The following is a 17,774-nucleotide window of genomic DNA, read 5'->3' as shown; positions in this document are numbered from 1 at the left end:
AATATGAAAACTTTCAGCTTGAAAAGGATGAAAACTGTCCATTATTTTTAAAAACGTTTACAGCAAAATACAACCAAAGAGTTTATACTGCATATTATCCTATAAAGTAGGAGAAGGACAAAGGACAATGTGTCGAATGAGTCTGGTAGATGCTCCATTAACAGTAGCTTTTATTTTTTTTAAAAAAAGATTTAATTTAGGGCCGCCTGGTTGGCTCAGTGTTTGAGCATTTGCCTTTGGCTTGGGTCATGATCCTGGGGTCCTGGGATCGAGTCCTACATCAGACTCCCCACAGGGAACCTGCTTCTCCTCTGCCAGTGTCTCTGCCTCTGTGTGTGTGTCTTATGAAAAAAATAAATCTTAAAAAAAAAAAGTTTTTATTTATTTGAGAGAGAGAGCCTAAGGGGGTGTGGGAGGGCAGGGCAGAGGGAAAAGCAGCCTCTGACACTACACAGGACTCAGTCTCAGGACCCCAGGATCGTGACCTGAGTCAAAGGCACACTTGATTGACTGAGCCACCCAGCACCCCAAATGGTAGCTTTTATCAATGATCAGTTCTCACAGAGCTTCTCCAACGCATCCAGTATTGTGCCAGGGCCTCGAGGTCCAAACAATTTCCTCCTCTCTAGGGTTGATCATTTTGCTGGGAAAAGTCAGGTGTATATACACAAGCCAGGGGAAAAGGTGGCTTTCTATGAGTGAGACCTTCTAGTAAGTGCCATACACTTACAAATGGCTTGAATGTTGGCAAAGGAAAAAAATGCTGACTGGTTCTACACTCACTTCTAACCACAGTGACTACAGACCTCAATGAGGCTGGTGGATGAGGGTGGCCAGCTTACCAAGAAGAGACAAAGGGAAAACCTCCCTACACACAGAGGCACAAGTTATCTTGAAGTTCCTAGAAGGGAAGAAAAGCCAAAGAGCGGGTGAGTGTTTTATAATCTTAAACCGGCGATGGAAAACTGGCAGTAGGAGCACAGGCTGGAGGGGTGACCGACCTCAGGGGCTGGAAGCACAAGACAGGTGATCTAAAAAGAATTATGTACCTTTTGGTCTCATCTTGAGCGAAGCCCTAAACTTCACCTCTCAGCTTGCTGCATCCTTGCTAGTAAGTTAGAGCAAATATTTGCCCCCTTCCTTAGGGAAGAAATGGAATTATAATGGTGCTGATTAACTTGGCCCCGTTTGGGGAAGAATCAGTCTGAACCACGTGAGGCAGAGCCACGGCCCTGGGGACACCTCCAGGTTCTACCCTGCTCCCAGGCAAGGCTGGGGCTCCTGTGATGTCTTCCTGCCTTCTTGCTTTCCCTCTGCTTCTCTCTCCCTTCGTGTTCTCCTCCTCCTCCCTGTTCTTCTTCCTCACCTGTATATATTTTGATTTCAATGCACATTATCAGCCTCCCCCTGCCCAACAAACAGAGTAGCACCTGTTCTATGCTCGGCTTTTTTTCCCCCTCGGTTAACAGTAAATGTTGGGGCACCTGGGTGGCTCAGTGGTTGAGCGTCTGCCTTCAGCTCAGGGCCTGATCCCAGAGTCCTGGGATCGAGTCCCACATCAGGCTCCCTGCAGGGAGTCTGCTTCTCTCTCTGCCTCTTTCTGTGTCTCTCATGAATAAATAAAAATCTTAAAAAAAAAACAAAACAGTAAATCTTGTGAACTTCCCAGATGTGCCCCGATCAGCTGCCTCCCTCTTTCCACCAGCTGTGCGGTCCTCCACTGTGGGCTGTGCCAGGATTTACCTGGAGCCCTGGTTTCAATGGTGCTCCCAGTCGGTCAAGAGCAAAAAGCACTTCTGAACTCAGTCCCCTGGCAACAGGTGGGCTTCCTGGGGCCTGCTGTGGGCCTAGGCGGGGAGAGACTGGAGCCCCTTCCCTCGGGAGCTCAGAGCCTGGTGGCCGAGGCAGGCAAGGAGGAGAGACGGGGTTACAGATACCCGGTGGGGCCCTCAGGGCAGCAGGGCCCTTCCTGGGGCTCTGCTGCTCTGGGCTCAGACTCCTCTGCCAAGGAAGAAGGTGAGAAACCAGCCCCGCTCCAGAAGGTGGCCCCCAGCTCAGGGTGTTTACCGCCTGAGGAGGGAATTCCATAGGAAGGAAGGAAGGAAAGATCAAACATCCCAGTTCAAAGATATGACAGCGCACAGGGTTGTCACAACGGGGGAGGGCTTGTTTATCAAACGCGGGAGGCTGCTAAGGGCTGGGAAAGGAGGGGCCAGGAAAGGTGACCAAAGCACCTTCCTCAAGGCCGAGCGTGAGCCAACGTCCCAGGCCCCAGGCGCGGGCCCTCCGGGTCACCCTGCTGGCGCTCCGCATGGGGCTGCCCGGGCCCTCCGGGTCACCCTGCTGGCGCTCCGCATGGGGCTGCCCGGCCCAGGCCCTTCCCTGTTTCTTCGGGGCCGGGAGGGCCTGCCGCTGGGGACCGGCCCGGGGCCGTCTGAGGGGGAGATCCCGCAGATCCCGCAGATCCCTCCCCGGGGCTCTGAACTCTGCACGTGGCTGGACGCGAACAGAGGGGCCAACACTGTGTCACCTCCCCGCAAGTCACGGGAGGGGCGCTTCGGAAGGGATGGCGCAGGCTGAACTGCGAGGGCCCCCATGCTGAGGAGGCCCAGAGGCGTGGGCTTTCCATCACTGTGTTAAACAGAGCAGAGGCCCGATGGACAGACGGCCCCAGGCCTGCAGGAGGGGGAGGCGTGGCCTTAGCGGGGTGCTCCTGGTCTGGCTCCGCAGGGGAAGGGCTCGCGGGGCCTCGAGGCGCCCAGAGAGGGTGCTCCCGGTGGCGGCGCCGCGAGCGTGGGGACAGCGGGCTGCGTCCGCCCTGCAGCAGCCGGAGCCCGGGAGGAATCGCTGCGGAGCGGCCCGGGCTCTGGGCTCCGGGCTCCGGGCTCCGGGCTCGGGCACTGGCACTGGGGCGGCGCCGTCGTGCCCCCTCCACGCCGGCCAGGCGCCAGCCTCACAGGTCCTCCTCCAGGCTCTGACTTCCGCCTCCCTCCCGGCCTCGTTCCTTACGTCCCCAGCTGCCCTGGGGTATCCCTGGCCTGGGTCGGGCGAGCCCCGGGAGCCTTCCCCGGAACACGGCGTCCACGTCAGCTCTGCCCCGCTGCGTGGCTCTGACGGGAGAGCCTCCGCGCTCCTGTGCCGGCACGAGCAGGTGCCCAGGCCTGAAGGCGCTGGGATGGGGACGGGCAGCCGGGCAGGGCGCAGGGCTGCGGAGCCCACCCTCAGGGGGAAGGAGGGTGGGTCTTTAGCAGGGAGAGAGCCAGCTGCTGGAGATACCTGGGCAGCTGTGGCCAAGAGTCAGCAGCAGGTGGGGAAGGGGTCACCCTAGGGAGGAGAGACCGGCTGGATTCAGGGGCGGCTGAAGCTAAGCAGTGTTTGTAGGGTGGCACCCACAGGGACAAGTGGAAGAGCAAGCCCATGTTTAGAGAGAGGATGGGCTGTGTGGGACAGTTCTGTGTGGGCTCCACCAGGGAGGCAGTAAGGAACTAGAGAAGGTAAGTCTAGGTAAAGTCTAACGTCTTTTTCTGGTAGCGTCCCCTTAGCCAGGGAACAAGAGGACAGAAGACTGGCCTGGGTGGTCCAAGGCTGAAGGAGGAGGATGGGGGAAGCATCTCTTGGGAGGAGAGGTGCACAGCTGGGCCATGCAACTGTCAGCCTCTTGGCACCCCCCAGCTGGGTGGTGCCCACCATTCACAGAATCCCTATTTTACACATAAGGGACCCAAAGGGCAGACAGGTTGATGTAAAGGAACTCACCCTGTGTGGGAGCAAACTCACAGACAGTAAAGGCTCAGAGCTGAGATTTAACCCAGGCCCGGGGCTTCCCACTCTCCAGGCCAGCACCGCACCAAAGAAGGCACCACCCAGAGCGGCCTGGGCTGGCTGGCCAGAAATCCGTACTAGGATCTAGGAAGAAGGCCAGGAGTGGAGCGGTTGGTGGGGCCGTGGAGCGGTGTTACAAGCCACGTTGGAATCAAGGTGGAGGACAGACTCGGTGGAGCCTAAAGTCACCCCCAGTGCTGCCACAGCCTGTGGCCCCCTCGCACTCTCCTCCCCGGTTCTGCCCTGCTCCCTCCTTGGCACGGCACCCCTGTTTGTTTAGCCCCTTATCCATACTGCGCTTACACAAGAGTTTAAGAAGGCCAAGGAGGACCCGGGGAGGGGGCAGCAACTTGTTCGCCTGAAAGGGGGAGGTGCCCACGCGGGCCCCTGGCGCCCGGGGATCTGGCCGAGATGAAGTTCCCAAGCTTGCCCAGGAATCACCAGCCTGGTTCCGCAGCCCTTCTCGCCCGCGGCTCACCAGAGCGGCCCGGCTGCCTTGTAATTGCCACCCTGCTGTCTAGGTGGCGCCAAAGCCTCACACTGACGGCTCCCAGGTTGGGGAACCCACCTGCTCCCCGCAGACACCCGCTCAGCCCAGCTGAGTGCATGCTCAGCTTCGTGGGTTCCACACCTCCAAGTGCACAGGGGCTGCAAGCTTGTAATTCCTTTCTTCCTTCAGCTTTGCTCCAGCCCTGGCCTCCTTTGGGAGGAGCGCGAGGCGCTAGTCCCAGCTCTCTTATCTCTGCCTCAGGGACATCCCAAAGCAAGGACTCCATCTGTTCTTTTCAAAATGTAACAAAACAAAACAAAACAAAACTGCAATAATCTACCGACAAATAACATGAAATTCATTTATAAACTTAAGTTCAAAAAAAATTTTTTTTAAATCTAAGCAGTATTTTCACATTGGTTCAAAAACAATAAGCTCCTGTTGAACCTCCTCAGATGATGAGGATATCGTAGCACCTTATCGACTCCAGCAACGACCACAGGCATGTCCGCTTGGGCAGATCACTAGCCAGACTGTGCCGTGTGGCTGGTTAACAGGAGAACGGATGCCTTCATTCCTTCTGTCTGCAAGTATTTGGTGTGAGCCACTAAGCTGGGCACTGCTGGAGGCCTTGGGGATGGCCAGGTCCCTTCTGGCCCAGCGCACGTCCCGGGGCGGGGACGGGGGCGAGGGGGGGGGCAGATGAGCTCAAGGACTGCCAGGCGCTAAGTCCTGGGGAGACAAATAGAGCAGGACTCCGGGGTGGGGGGCGGGGGGAGGTGATGGGGTGTCAGTGGTCCAGAAAGATCGCTCTGAAGGAGTGATTTTTAGCAGAATCCCGAACGTAATTTTGGGGGCAACTGGTGCGGGCGGAACCAGACCTGCGGGCTGTGGGGCGGCCCCTCTCCCGCAAGGTGAGAGCAAGGAAGTTGGGATCCTTGGCTCGGCTCGGCCTCCGCCAGCGCCCCCCTGGCCCCGGGCTCCCCCGTTCCCAGCGCGCTGGCCCCTCTAGGGGGGGGGGGCCTCCTCACGTCCCCCGGGGCCCCGGCCCCCGCCCCGGCCCCCCTGCAAGGCGCGGCCCCTCCCCCACCCGGGAGAGCGCCCCGGGCGCCCCCACCCCACCCCGGGGGAACGCCGAGCCGCGGCCACGCGGAAATGTAAAGTTTCTGCGGCTCAAAGTGACGCAAAAATTCTTAAAGAGCTCTTTGGCGGCGGCTATCTAGAGATCAGACCATGTGAGGGAAGGAGAGTACAAATACGGCCGCTCGGGCGCCAGCTCCGCACAGGCAGCCGCGCCCCCGGCCTCGAGGGCGCGAGGGTCGCCCGCCTCGGAGCGCCGCGGACCAGCCTCCGCACCGACTCCCGGCAGGTGGGTGGGCGGCCGCGGGGGCTCGGGCCGAGCGCGGGGCGTGCTCCGGGGCGCCCCGAGGGTGGGGGGCTTCCTCCGAGGCCGGTACCGGAGCGAGACCCTGCGAGGCGGCCGCACGCCGAGCGCTGCCCGGCGCGGGGGGAAAGTTGCTGCAGCTGAAGTCGCGGCTTCTGCGCGCCCCTGGGGCAGCGCGCGGCGCGCAGGCGGCCCGGCCGAGGCGTTTCTGCAGGGAGGGTCTGGTTGACATCAGTGCCCGGTATCTAGAGAAGTCTCTGAACGACTCTTAAGTGGGACGGTGGTTTCCGCCGGCAGAGCCCAGGCAGCGCTCAAACGCCTCCCGGGCCATTCAGAATTTATGGGAAACTCAGACTCCAGCCGTTGAAGTGTGTTAAGAAAAATGTTTAGTGTTGCTAAAGAAAAATGTGTGCATTTAAATATGCCTTGGAAAACACTCTGTGGAGCTGAAGAACGCGAAGGAGCACGTTTCCTTTTGCACTGGTTCTTTTTGCATAAAGAATTTTCTTTTTCAGTTGGGGTTCTGAAGAACTTGAGAGGGGTGGAATTTCTAAGAGGCAGACATTACAAACGCTTGTGTGTGTGTGTGTGTGTGTGTATTTTTATGATCTATTTTGTCCAGAAAAATGAACCAGGTCAATGGATTATTTATGAGTCTGCTAGCTCTCATCATGGTAAGACTAGATCAAATATTTAATGTGTTTTGCCTTCAGTTACATAGGGAAAATGTCTAAGAAAACAACACTGGGATTTATGTTTAAATGAGACGGAGGGGCAGTATGAGCGGCATTAGTGTTTGGGTTTTCAGCAGTGGAGGGAAGCACACAGCTTTGACTCTGCCCTGCTCCTTGCTTTTGTGTGGAGCCACTGATGCCCAGTGGTGGTTTTTGTACCACAGACTGGGATGCAGGTGGCTGCTCCCAGCACCAATGAGAGTCAGGTCCTAGTGGGGCTGGTGCAAACTAAGCAAGCCATTTTGTGCATGGGTTTTTCTTTCTTTTTTTTTTTTCCCTGAACCTGAATAAAAACAGATTGAGACTGCTTCACAATTAATCAAAAGTTTGCTCAGCACTCTGGTGATCTACGTGGGACATTCCAGAAATGTAGCAGCAGCACAGATAGACACTCAACCCATTTCTTTCAGTTTCTTGCTTAAGAAACTTAGTATATACTAAGGGGGTGAAGTGGTGACGGTGGGGGCAGAATGATGTTGAAGTTTTAATGGAATTAGCAGAACCTCAGAAATTCCTCGTTGGGGAATTTTTAGAGCTATCTGAACATTTTGATGCAACTCAGAGAGGCATGTCAAAGAGTTTCACAAATGGGCCATGTGGTGGTGGAATGGAGGTGCTTGGCTGGAGGTGGTTGTCTCTGAGGGCAGGCTTACAGGAACATCCCCAGTGTCCCCTTCTGAAGAGAGACCCAGGTGATTCCAGAAATTAAGCCAGTAAGTGACAATTCCTTCTCCTTTGTAGTCATCAAATGGTTTTATCTGAGAGAACAAAGGAAGGGCTGCTTGAAGAAGTTTAATTTGATTTAATGAATCAACAGGATATGGTCATGATTTGACTTTTTGAAGAGAGATGCCCATGTGACCAAAGGGAAAATTAGGCAGTCATTTCTCTATCACAAGGTACCTCACACCTTAGTTGTTCTCATCACAAATCAGCTCCTCTGGGTGTCACAGTCCTAAGCTCTAAGTGAGGGGCAGGAGGTGGCCCTGCATGACATGATGTCTGAGTCCCTCCAATTCATCCTAATCTCTCTACTTTAAGCAAACGCCACTTGAAATGATGGTGCAAAATGCCTGAGTGCCGGGACTCTGCCCAGATGCTGCTGTCAAGTCAGGGTCCTCTGGGGCCCCGGGCTTTCATTCTAAGGCAGCGGTTTGCACAAGTCAAGTCCTGCACCTCAGCACCAACAGGTAACAGGAGCCTGAGTTTGCCCACTCCCCACATCCCTTTTGCAACATGCCCAGGGTGTGGTGCAGTGGAATCAGCCTCCAGGCAGTGAGATTTGGGCTGTGCCGATTTTCTTTCCAGCCACTGAGCTTTGCCAATTGGCTGTAGTCCTCCGAGGTTTGTTCTACGTAGCAGTAACAGGCTTGGGTGTGGAGCCAACGATCTGATAAATCACCCCACTTCTCCATTTCTGGGGCAAGTGAGACTTACCCTGCTCCTGTGGGGAATTAGTTTCTGGGCTTACTCTCACAGTACCCTAAGGAAAGAAAACTCATCTTTCTAGGAGGGATCCAGGTGGGAAATAGATGAAACTGGCCCGTAGAAGAAACCTGGCATGGGCAGCCCTGGTGGTGCAGCGGTTTAGCGCCACCTGCAGCCCAGGGCGTGATCCTGGAGACTCTGGATCAAGTCCCACGTCGGGCTCCCTGCAGGGAGCCTGCTTCTCCCTCTGCCTGTGTCTCTGCCTCTCTCTCTCTGTCGCTCATGAATAAATTAAAAAAAAATTTTTTTTTTTTAAAAAGCCTATGGCTTAGGGGCACCTGACTGGCTCAGTCAGTGGAACATGTGACTCTTGATCCCAGGGTTGTGAGTTTGAGCCCCACATTGGGTATAGGGATTACTTAAAAATAGAATCTTAAAAATAAAATAAAATTAACTGATTAAAAATAAAAAAGCCTATGGCTTAAATACCCACTAACAAGGACCGTTGATCCAAGGATGGGTGGCAGCAAGGGAGCTGCTGCCAGGTTGCAGGGGAGCCAAAAGAAAGGAAAAAATAAGGTGAACTGCCTCACACTGACCTCCTCTCTACTCATTTTGTCACCACATAGACACATGGCTAGGAGAACACTCACTTGGTTTAAAAGTGTGTTAGCAACATCCCTTGATCTTCCCACTCGTTGATAGCCAGCCTAGGTCAAGCTGAGGGAATGCCCCTGCATAGAGACGTTACCCAGAGATCATTTCAGAAAATGGAGCCAAGTCAGTTAGATGAGCTCTGCTTAGAAATAAAAGGGCTGTGTCAGCCTGTGGTGGGTCTTGTGCCCACCCGAGAAAAGCTGCTCACCCTCTGCTCAGGGAAAATCCCTGAGCCTCCAGGGAGTCCCGGGCCTCCAGGATCACAACCTGGGCCGAAGACAGATGCTCAACTGTTGAGCTACTCAGGTGTCTCAGCCGTGGACTTTTTAAAAGCCAGGACTGGATATCCTGAATATCATGAATCCCAGACCCTGCACCCCCAGCCCCTGGACTGCAGGGCAGGAGATGAAGCCCAGCAATGTGGAGACGTGGAGGTACCATCCCAGGGCCAGCCTGTGGCCAGGGTCTCCAGGCGCTGACCAGGCCAGACGGCAGATCTAAGAGCCCGTCGTGTACTCTGGGAGAATCCAGAGCTGGAGGCTGGCAGAGAGGCTTGCTTGGAGGGAGTGAGCTGGCGGGCTTTGCCTTCTTGTTTTTGTGTGATTTTTCTGGGCACAAAGAACATTTAATTTCCATTATTACTGACCTACTGAATGAAAATAAAATAAACACCATTTTTTCCTCTACCTGAAGGACTCCCTCAAATTTAGGGGGGAGCAGAGTTGGAAGGGCTCCAGGTGCCCTGTGGCTTATTCGAGCTCACCCATGGCGACAAGGGCTGGAACCCGAATCTCCTGTGCCTCTGTTCTTGCCTCTCCCCCGAGTGTGTTGTTTTTAAAAACTAATCAAGCTAGAGGGGGGCACTTGACGGGATGAGCACTGGGTGTTATTCTGTATGTTGGCAAATTGAACACCAATAAAAAATAAATTTATTATTTAAAAAAAACTAATCAAGCTAGCTGGCTCTTTTCCTTGTTTCAGAGGAAAGGAGCTGAGCTGCAGGAAAGGGGAGGGGAGGCCCTGCCCGGGGAGCGGAGAGAAGAGATATGCTATTCTGGGTATGTCTCAGCCGCAGGGAGGCCTGGCTGACTGGAGGGCTCCCGGGTTCCCAGCGCTCACTCCGAAGACTAGAGTGATTTTCCTCCCCCGGGTTCTTTAAAAAATATTTTATTGATTGATTGATTTGAGAGAGTGCACAAGTGGGAGAGGAACAGAGGGAGAGGGAGAAGCCGACTCCCTGCTGAGCAGGGAGCCTGACCTGGGACTTGAACCCAGGACCCTGGGATCAGGACCTGAGCTGAAGGCAGCCGCTCAACTGACTGAACCACCCAGGCGCCCTGTGCCCCCAGTTTTTTATTTTAAAGAATTTCAACTAAAACATCAGAGAAATGTTCCAGTGAACCTTCCCTCAGAGCCACTAGTCATTAACATTTTGTCACATGTGTGTACACTCTAACTTTTGCATCTGTAACATACATAGTTTGATACACTTTTATGTAATATGTGTGACATAATTCGTGTAACAATTATACAAACTATATATTATATAATTTTTCTGTCGAACCTCTGAGAATTTGCAGACATCTAAATACTTCACCTCTTGTCTCCTAAGAATAAAGACATTCCCCTACATAAGCAGAGCCCCACTATGGTCACATTTGGGAAACAATTTGATAAAATATTATCAAATGTGCAACTATTACAGTCCTTATTTAAGTTTTCCCTACTATCTCACTGGTGTCCTTTGCAGCATGGAGGGTTACTTCTTGAGACTCCAGACTCCCAGGGATTGGAAACCACCTCTTGCTCTGACCTATGTGCATCTGAGGCCTAGCTCGATACTATGTAATGATGAACTGATTTTTATTTTTATTTATTTTTTAAAAGATTTCATTTATTTATTCACGAGAGACACAGAGAGAGAGAGGAAGAGGGAGAAGCAGGCTCCATGCAGGGAACCCAATGTGGGACTCAATCTTGGGTCTCCAGGATCACACCCTGGGGCAAAGGCAGGTGCTAAACCACTGAGCCACCGGGGCTGCCCTGAACTGATCTTTATTAATGTTGCCAAACTGTATGTGTGACACATTGTAAAGCACCTTCCAGACTTCTTGACCTGAGCGTATACGCCCCTTCAAGCAACATTCTCTGAATCACTAACATCTTGTGGCCTCCATGACTCCTCCACTCTCCACCCCACTGTGTCCTCTCTGCTCCCTGCCCTGCCCAGACAAACAGGCCCAGCTCACCCTTTCCTCTTGCCTCCACCACTCCCACTGTACTTCATTCCATCTCAGATCTCTTTCTCCCCACCCTCTCTCACTGCTTTGCTCAGCTGTCACAGGTAAATCCGCCCTCACTTCCTAACACCCTCTCCCTGGGTGGGTGGGGGTGGCGTGTTCTCTCTCTGCCAGCTCTCCCTCTCCTGGCTCCCTTCGTGGGTCTAATCATGTCTATTTTACACAAAAGTAGTTTTAGTGATAGGCTTTGTATTAAGGAAGAGAAAATCTGTGTTTGGAAATACTGTCATGTTTCTGGATCTTGATTTCTATGTATGGCATAAATTGCATTATGACAACAATAAAGGCCTACTTAGAAGGTGTAAATGACCATCTGAATCCTGCCCGATCTAACCTGTCAGCTGTCTGAGTCTCCCAAGTCCTCTGTGGGCCTTGTCCACATTGAAACACAGTGGCAGCAGTTTCATTTTCAGCAAATAGTTGGAAGTTGTGAGGTTCCATATGATAACAAATCCGTGTCCTCAATGTCTCTAGCTCTCATAAAGGTGCCTGGAAGACTCCTCCACAGAGTCTGCATAGGATTCTCTCCACTTCCTGCCCTCTCCTGAAGTTTAGTTTTTCTGAAGAACCAGAAAAAAGTTCAGATGGATAGATGCCAATTGGGAGATAACGCCCCATCAGCTCCATTGTCCACCCCCTCCGTTGGTCATACTTGACAACGCTGTGTCCCACACCTTCCGTTTTAGATGTTTCAGTGTTTTCTGGGTCAGCATGGATTTTGTAAGCTAGTTTAAGAAGCTAACCACCCTTTACAAGATTTATTTCTGTAGATAGAAAATACATTCCAAATTCCAGATGAGGAACTCACAGATGAACGTTTGGAACATAGGCCGTTGATGGGTGTGCCTGCTGGTACTTGTTTCAAAGTCTAAAAGCACAACCCAGACTCTTCTTTAATCCCAGACATGTCAGTCTTTTGTAGTCCACAGTCCATTTAAAATGATTGTTGTGACAGTCCTCCCTCCACCCCCAAGATACACAGCAGATCTCCCTGATAGGTGAGCAGCGGAGAGGGGCAGGCTCAGAAATGCCTCACCTGGGGCTCGCTAGGCCCTCCACCCAGGAAACCCAAAATAGAACCTCTGTGTGGGCAGCTGCACAAGTATTTGAGTACAGAGATGTATGAGCCATGGCCCCTGCTGCCAGGGCATCCAAAGCAAATGTACGTAAAAGGATAACTAATGATACACAATAATCAGTGATGAATGCACATTAGTAATTGTACAGAGTAGAGAGGGACCATCTTGGGCTGGAGTGGTGAGTAAGGCTGGAAGGATATGGGATAATTCAGGGGAGCAGCAGTATGGGGTAGGAATGCACTGGGCGTGCTTGGTGGTCCACCTGCCCCTGATAACCTAGAGTGCTTGTGAAGCATGCAGCACCCACATGGATCTTTTGAATTATAATCTCTGGGACAGCAGCCTGGGAATCTGCTGTCTATAACTTTCCCAGTGACCCCAGGGAGAGGAACTGACCGAGAGAACCAAGCACAGTCAGGGAGGGCCCATGGAAGGGCATGGAAGCCCGTCCTTCTGTCTCAGGCTGCCCACATATTGAGCTGTGGGCTAGGAATCACCTAGCCTCTGGGCCTTAGGCCCCCTGACAGAGCTGTGAAGCTGGAGGGCAGGATGGGCTGCACATTGTAGTGGCCTGGTGGCCATCAGCTCCCCGTCATTTATTGACACTCTCCATGTGCTAGACACTGAGAGAAGCAGCCGTCACCCCCTCATTTCCCACAATGGCCTTTAGGAAGCAGGAGTTTTCATGGTCTGCTTTTACATACGAGGAAATGAAAGCCCAGAGTGGTTAAGGGACCTGCCCCAAGTCACATAGCCAGTAGGTGGCAGGTCTGGGGTCCCGGGGCAGATCTGTGAGACCGGAGGGCCATGAGGTGTAGGCATGAGAACAGTTAAGTGGTGCCTCTGGAAGGTGGTTGGTCTAGGCTTACCCTCTACCAGGCAGGGAAAGTTCTGGACAGAGACCTTTGTCCTTTCTCATGATAAGGACCTAAGGATTATAGGCTATTTAATTCCTCTCCAAAAAAGTAAACTGACTGTCTCACTCAAAGACTTCTTCAGTTGGGATGGTGGTGTTCATTTCTACCCCTTTTGTCCAAAAACAAGTGGATTTTCCCTGTCCTCCCCGTTCACACTGTGAGGTCTGTTTTGTTTGAAGGGTGAGCCAGGAGGCCCTGTGGATACAAATATAAACCACTGTCTTTACACTGTGGGGACCGTGAGCCAGAACCCACTCAAGTCCAGGCTCCTGTGAGACAAGCTGCATAATAGGAACCAAAGGAAAACTTTTAAAATCTGAGGGCACCTTGGAGCTGGAAACGTGAGGCCTCTGAACATGTTGCATGGGGTCAGCAGAAAGCTCCGTTTACAATAGGATGTGCAACAGCGATCGCGAGCAGCACCTGCCTCTCCCTCCTTAAGCATAAATACTGCTTTTCTTGCAGTCAGATTTTGGCCTTGCACCATGAACTCCATGAAGGCAGGACTGTGCCTGCTTTGCCTCCAAGAGCCGAGCACGTAGTAGGCATACAGTACATCTCTGCACAGTGTTGCCGGTGGCAGAGGGCCAGGCTCAGAATCTCAATGGGCCTTTGTAATTCATGCCACCCTCAGGAGGGGTCTTGGGAACTTCAGACTCCCTCTCTGAAGAGAGAATGCAAATTGCCACTTGGCTATATGAACTATAATTAATCTTTTCTTAGCGATAAATCCCTAATTCGTGCTGGATTTGGTTTTGTTTTGTCATTGAAAATGAAAACTGAGTGTCTTGAGACATGAACTCACTTTGATCTCGACAAGTGAAGTCAAAGTACAAACTTTCTATAGTGTTTCTGCTTGGATTGTGCTGACAGACGTCAGACAAGTAGGGTCATGGACATTTCCAAAGGTCTGGGTGGTTAAAAAAAAGAAAAGGTCTGGGTGGTTTCATGACTAATCACTGTGATTACATGCTTGTTCCAATACTGGTTCCCTGGCTACAGAGACAGGATTTGTGGGAAGAGGAATGGAGATTTGATCAGAAGAAGTTTAAATAGAAACAGTCCTCCTTTCTACTGGGATAGAGGGAGAGGGGGTGACTTAGCCCCCCTCCTAGGCTGAGATGAAGCAGGGGTATGAACAGAAAACAAACTGTCAGCCCACCAATGGCACCACCATGTTGCCCACGTGCAGAGATGCGGGGACAAGGGTCCTACATGTCAGGTTGTCATCCCACTGAGGAGCAGGGTTATGTGGTGCCACCCTCAGCCTGACACCTGCTCACCCTGGCACAAGGGTACACATTCAGGATGCCAAGGAAGGCTTCTGGGGCTTTTTCTGGCCACAGAGAAACTCAAAGGCTGCCTGGAGGAGGTCACAGCTATAATGTTGACCTCGTTTACAATCTCTACCCAGCAGGATAAAAATATCTTCTAAAAAAGAAAGCTTTTAAGAGAACATTCTTAGAAGCCAATTTTCTTAACGCTTACTTCTATATTCCTGAGGCAGCTTGCTCTCAACTGTGATCTGCTGGTCTCAGTAGAAAAAAGTGGCCAGTACTCTGTAAAATCAGAAAGTGGGAGCCACAGGCAGCATCCTGCCAGCAGAAGAGGGTCCAGGCCAGGCCGTCTACTCATGGCCAACTGGATTAGTAATGGAAGGAGCTTTCTTCCAATTGGGAGACGGAGAAAAAAAGATGTGCGTCTTTTGCCGTACAGTGGCTTTGGGTGGCTGTAACTTATGTTTGTACCCCAGGTTTTGTGATCAGGAGTGCGGGCACCATCAGAGAAAGCTAGAGAGCAGAGCTGGCTGGAGAGAGACCAGCCTGGGGTTGTGAGTCAGCTGAGGATCACTCTGGACCAGCTTTCTTACAACTTGGGCCATTTCAGCCTGTTGATGCAATTAAAAAAAAAAAAAGTGCTGGGGGATATTTCCGGAAACAAAGTCTTTGTAATGCTCAGAACGAACATAGAGAAGAGTGTGTTACTCTTCTAGGAGCTGCTTGTGACAGATGCCAAGAAATCCAGATCAGTTACCTTAGGGGATGAACCCCTGAAGATACTGAAGAACAGGCATTGCCCCTAAAAGTTCACCAACACATGTACATTGTCCAGCTTCCCTGCAGAGTGCCCCAAGGGAGAATGTACAGGAAACCCCGGTGTCCACAGAGGCACTAGTGTGGCTAAGTATCTGTTCATCCTACCACTGTATTCTTCAGAGGTGGGTGACGTGTCCGTCCCATAGCCCGCCAGAGCAAGATTGGAGGGTATAGCTGCTCTTTGAATTGTAGGTTTTTGTTTGGTTTTTAAATATTTTATTATTTTTCATGAGAGACACAGAAAGAGAGAGGCAGAGACAAAGGCAGAGGGAGAAGCAGGCTCCATGCAGGGAGCCTGATGTGGGACTCAATCCCGGGACTCCAGGATCACACCTTGGGCCGAAGGTAGCCGCTCAACCACTGAGCCACCCAGGCATCCATTTTGTTTTGTTTTTAAAGTAATCTCTACACCCCACCCGGGACTCGAACTTATGACCCCGAGGTCAGGAGGCACAGGCTCCGCCAACTGAGCTGACTGGGTGCCCCTGAGCTGCAGTTTGCACAAGAGCAACAGTGCAGTATTCAAGATAGGGAGAAGTTCCTGCAGAAGACTTTGGGTACCATTTTGAAGGTGGAGAAAGAAAGGTGGGGAAGGGGGAGCGTTGGTCATAGGCTGTCTCTGTCCCTTGGATGCCATTGGGCTGCACACCATAAAGCTCCCCGTCATCTGGTCTTCAACTTCTTCAGTGTTGAACTTCTTCACGGTGGCAAACATGTGGTTGATACAGGCTGAAGGGAAGTGCAGAGGCTGTCTTCAAACAACAGAACCAGAGACTGCAAAGTCCAGATTGAATTTAGCTGTGTATTTAAATACACTGCTTTTTCATCTCTTGAAAAATAATGAACTTAAAAAAAATCCCTTAGCCTGTTACATGGTTACTTGTGGTGGATGAGAGACTGTGTGGTTAATTTTGAAAGTCTGAGGGTGGGGGATCCCTGAGTAGCTCAGCGGTTTGGCACCTGACTTTGGCCCAGGGGTCCTGGGGCCAAATCCTGGGGTCCTGGGATTGAGTCCCACGTTGGGCTCCCTGCATGGAGCCTGCTTCTCCCTCTGCCTGTGTCTCTGCCTCTCTCTCTCTCTCTTATGAATAAATAAATAAAATCTTAAAAAAAAAAGTCTGGGGCGGGGGGCAGGCACCTGGATGGCTCTGTGGTTGAGCATCTGCCTTCGGCTCAGGTCGTGATCCCAGGGTCGTGGGACTGAGTCCCACATTGGACTCCCCACAGGGAGCCTGCTTCTCCCTCTGCCTGTGTTCTCTGCCTCTCTCTGTGTGTCTCTCATGAATAACTAGATAAAATCTTTAAAGAAAAAAAAAAAGTCCATGGAGGGGGACAGGGAGAAGCTGGAGAACAGCATAAAGTAGGGTTTTATCTAGATCACTATCAGAAATTCATGCTCTTCTATGAGTGGTGTTTGCATCCTTGAGCCCGGGGTAGGGTCAGGGGGTGGGGGCCAAGCAGCCGGAATCGGTGGAAGCCAGGATGCCCACCCTGTCCCCTTACATACACACATACACACCCTAGATCGGTAGAGCCGGTTTCTCTCTTGTTGCTGTAATATTTTCGGCAACAGTCAATCTCTTTAAAATTTTTATTTTCTACTTCACAGGAAAAAGAACCCAATGAACACAAAGCTCTAATTATTTGCCTCACCTCATGTTCATTTCTCATCCTTGATGATATTTACGTACATAGTCATCGATATGTGAATCTACTACTTTGTGCTCGAATTTTTCAGGGCATTAACTATCCATTTCTAGCCATCCTCCACCTGTTGGATTTGAAGGGTAATATCAGATCTTCGCAGTTGTGAGCAGGGATAGCACTCATCCCTAGAAAGGTAGGATACGATCTGAGCTAAGCAGAAACCTATTTCAGCTCAGACTACTTCAAGAGCTAGAAAAGTTCAGGTCCAGATGAAATGAAGCTAGCTGCGAGGTCTTGGCTCCTTACTACTTTATAATAGGCCATAGGTTTAAAGTCCAATAGGGCTCAGATTTCTGCCTCACGTTTGACGTGTGAGGCCTCGGTCCAGATTGCTGTCCTGACTTCCCCTCACCTCGGCCCCGGCAGGGCTATGGGGGTGTTGCGGCCCTGGCCAGCCCTCCCTACCAGCGTGCGTGGACACAGAGACACGGGCCAAGCTGGCATCTGTAACCTGCACGCTCCTCTCACTGGCTCTTCTGGCCTAGGGGAGAAGTGACCCCGCCTGCCCACGGTTGCAGAGAAACTGGTGGATCCGCCTCAGGAGTTGCCGGGAGAGGCAGGTGAAATACACGGTGAGCCGCAGGGCCGTTCAAAGCCGGGGCAGACTTGCCCAGGCACCATGCAGATGCAGCTCCGCGAAGCACAGATGGACTGGACGTGGCCAGAAGCAGCTAGAATCTCTAAGAGCTGGACCACAGGAAGAATGAAAAAGTCCACAGCTAAGGAGCTAGGGGTGCCTCCCCAAAGGTGGCCTTTTCACCTCATGCCTTTACTCTTTTCCTTTTAAAGTCACACCTAGGATCCCTGGGTGGTGCAGTGGTTTGGCGCCTGCCTTTGGCCCAGGGCGCGATCCTGGAGACCCAGGATCGAATCCCACATCGGGCTCCCGGTGCATGGAGCCTGCTTCTCCTTCTGCCTATGTCTCTCTCTCTCTCTCTCTCTCTCTGTGACTATCATAAATAAATAAAAATTTTTTAAAAAATTAAAAAAATAAAGTCACACCTATAATTTATGTAAAATATACCTCATGCTCAGCTTAAATGGTAGTAAGGATTGTCCTAATAATCTATTTGCAAGTAGAAACTGCTTCTTTCGTTGTTTCTTCACCCGCCCTCCGCATAGCATTCAGGACAAGGTAAGTGCTCTGCAAGGTTTTGATG

General features: G+C 51.8%; 1 protein-coding gene across 2 annotated transcripts in view; it reads left to right on the top strand.

The window, feature by feature from the left end:
- The first annotated feature begins 5,400 nt into the window (after window positions 1–5,400).
- SLC6A4 (solute carrier family 6 member 4) overlaps window positions 5,401–17,774 on the top strand; it is a 36,469-nt gene continuing 24,095 nt past the window's right edge. Inside the window, exon 1 of one of the 2 annotated variants that reach the window (XM_072747908.1) lies at window positions 5,401–5,681. The gene's annotated coding sequence lies outside the window, so the exon portion shown is untranslated. The remainder of the gene's footprint in view (window positions 5,682–17,774) is intronic. The other variant, XM_026016222.2, reaches the window with a different exon arrangement.

This window comes from Vulpes vulpes, chromosome 2, assembly GCF_048418805.1.
Source record: "Vulpes vulpes isolate BD-2025 chromosome 2, VulVul3, whole genome shotgun sequence".
In the NCBI taxonomy this organism is placed as follows: Eukaryota; Metazoa; Chordata; class Mammalia; order Carnivora; family Canidae; genus Vulpes; species Vulpes vulpes.
The sequence above is the reverse complement of the archived record's forward strand: the minus strand, read 5'-3'. Positions and strand labels throughout refer to the sequence as shown.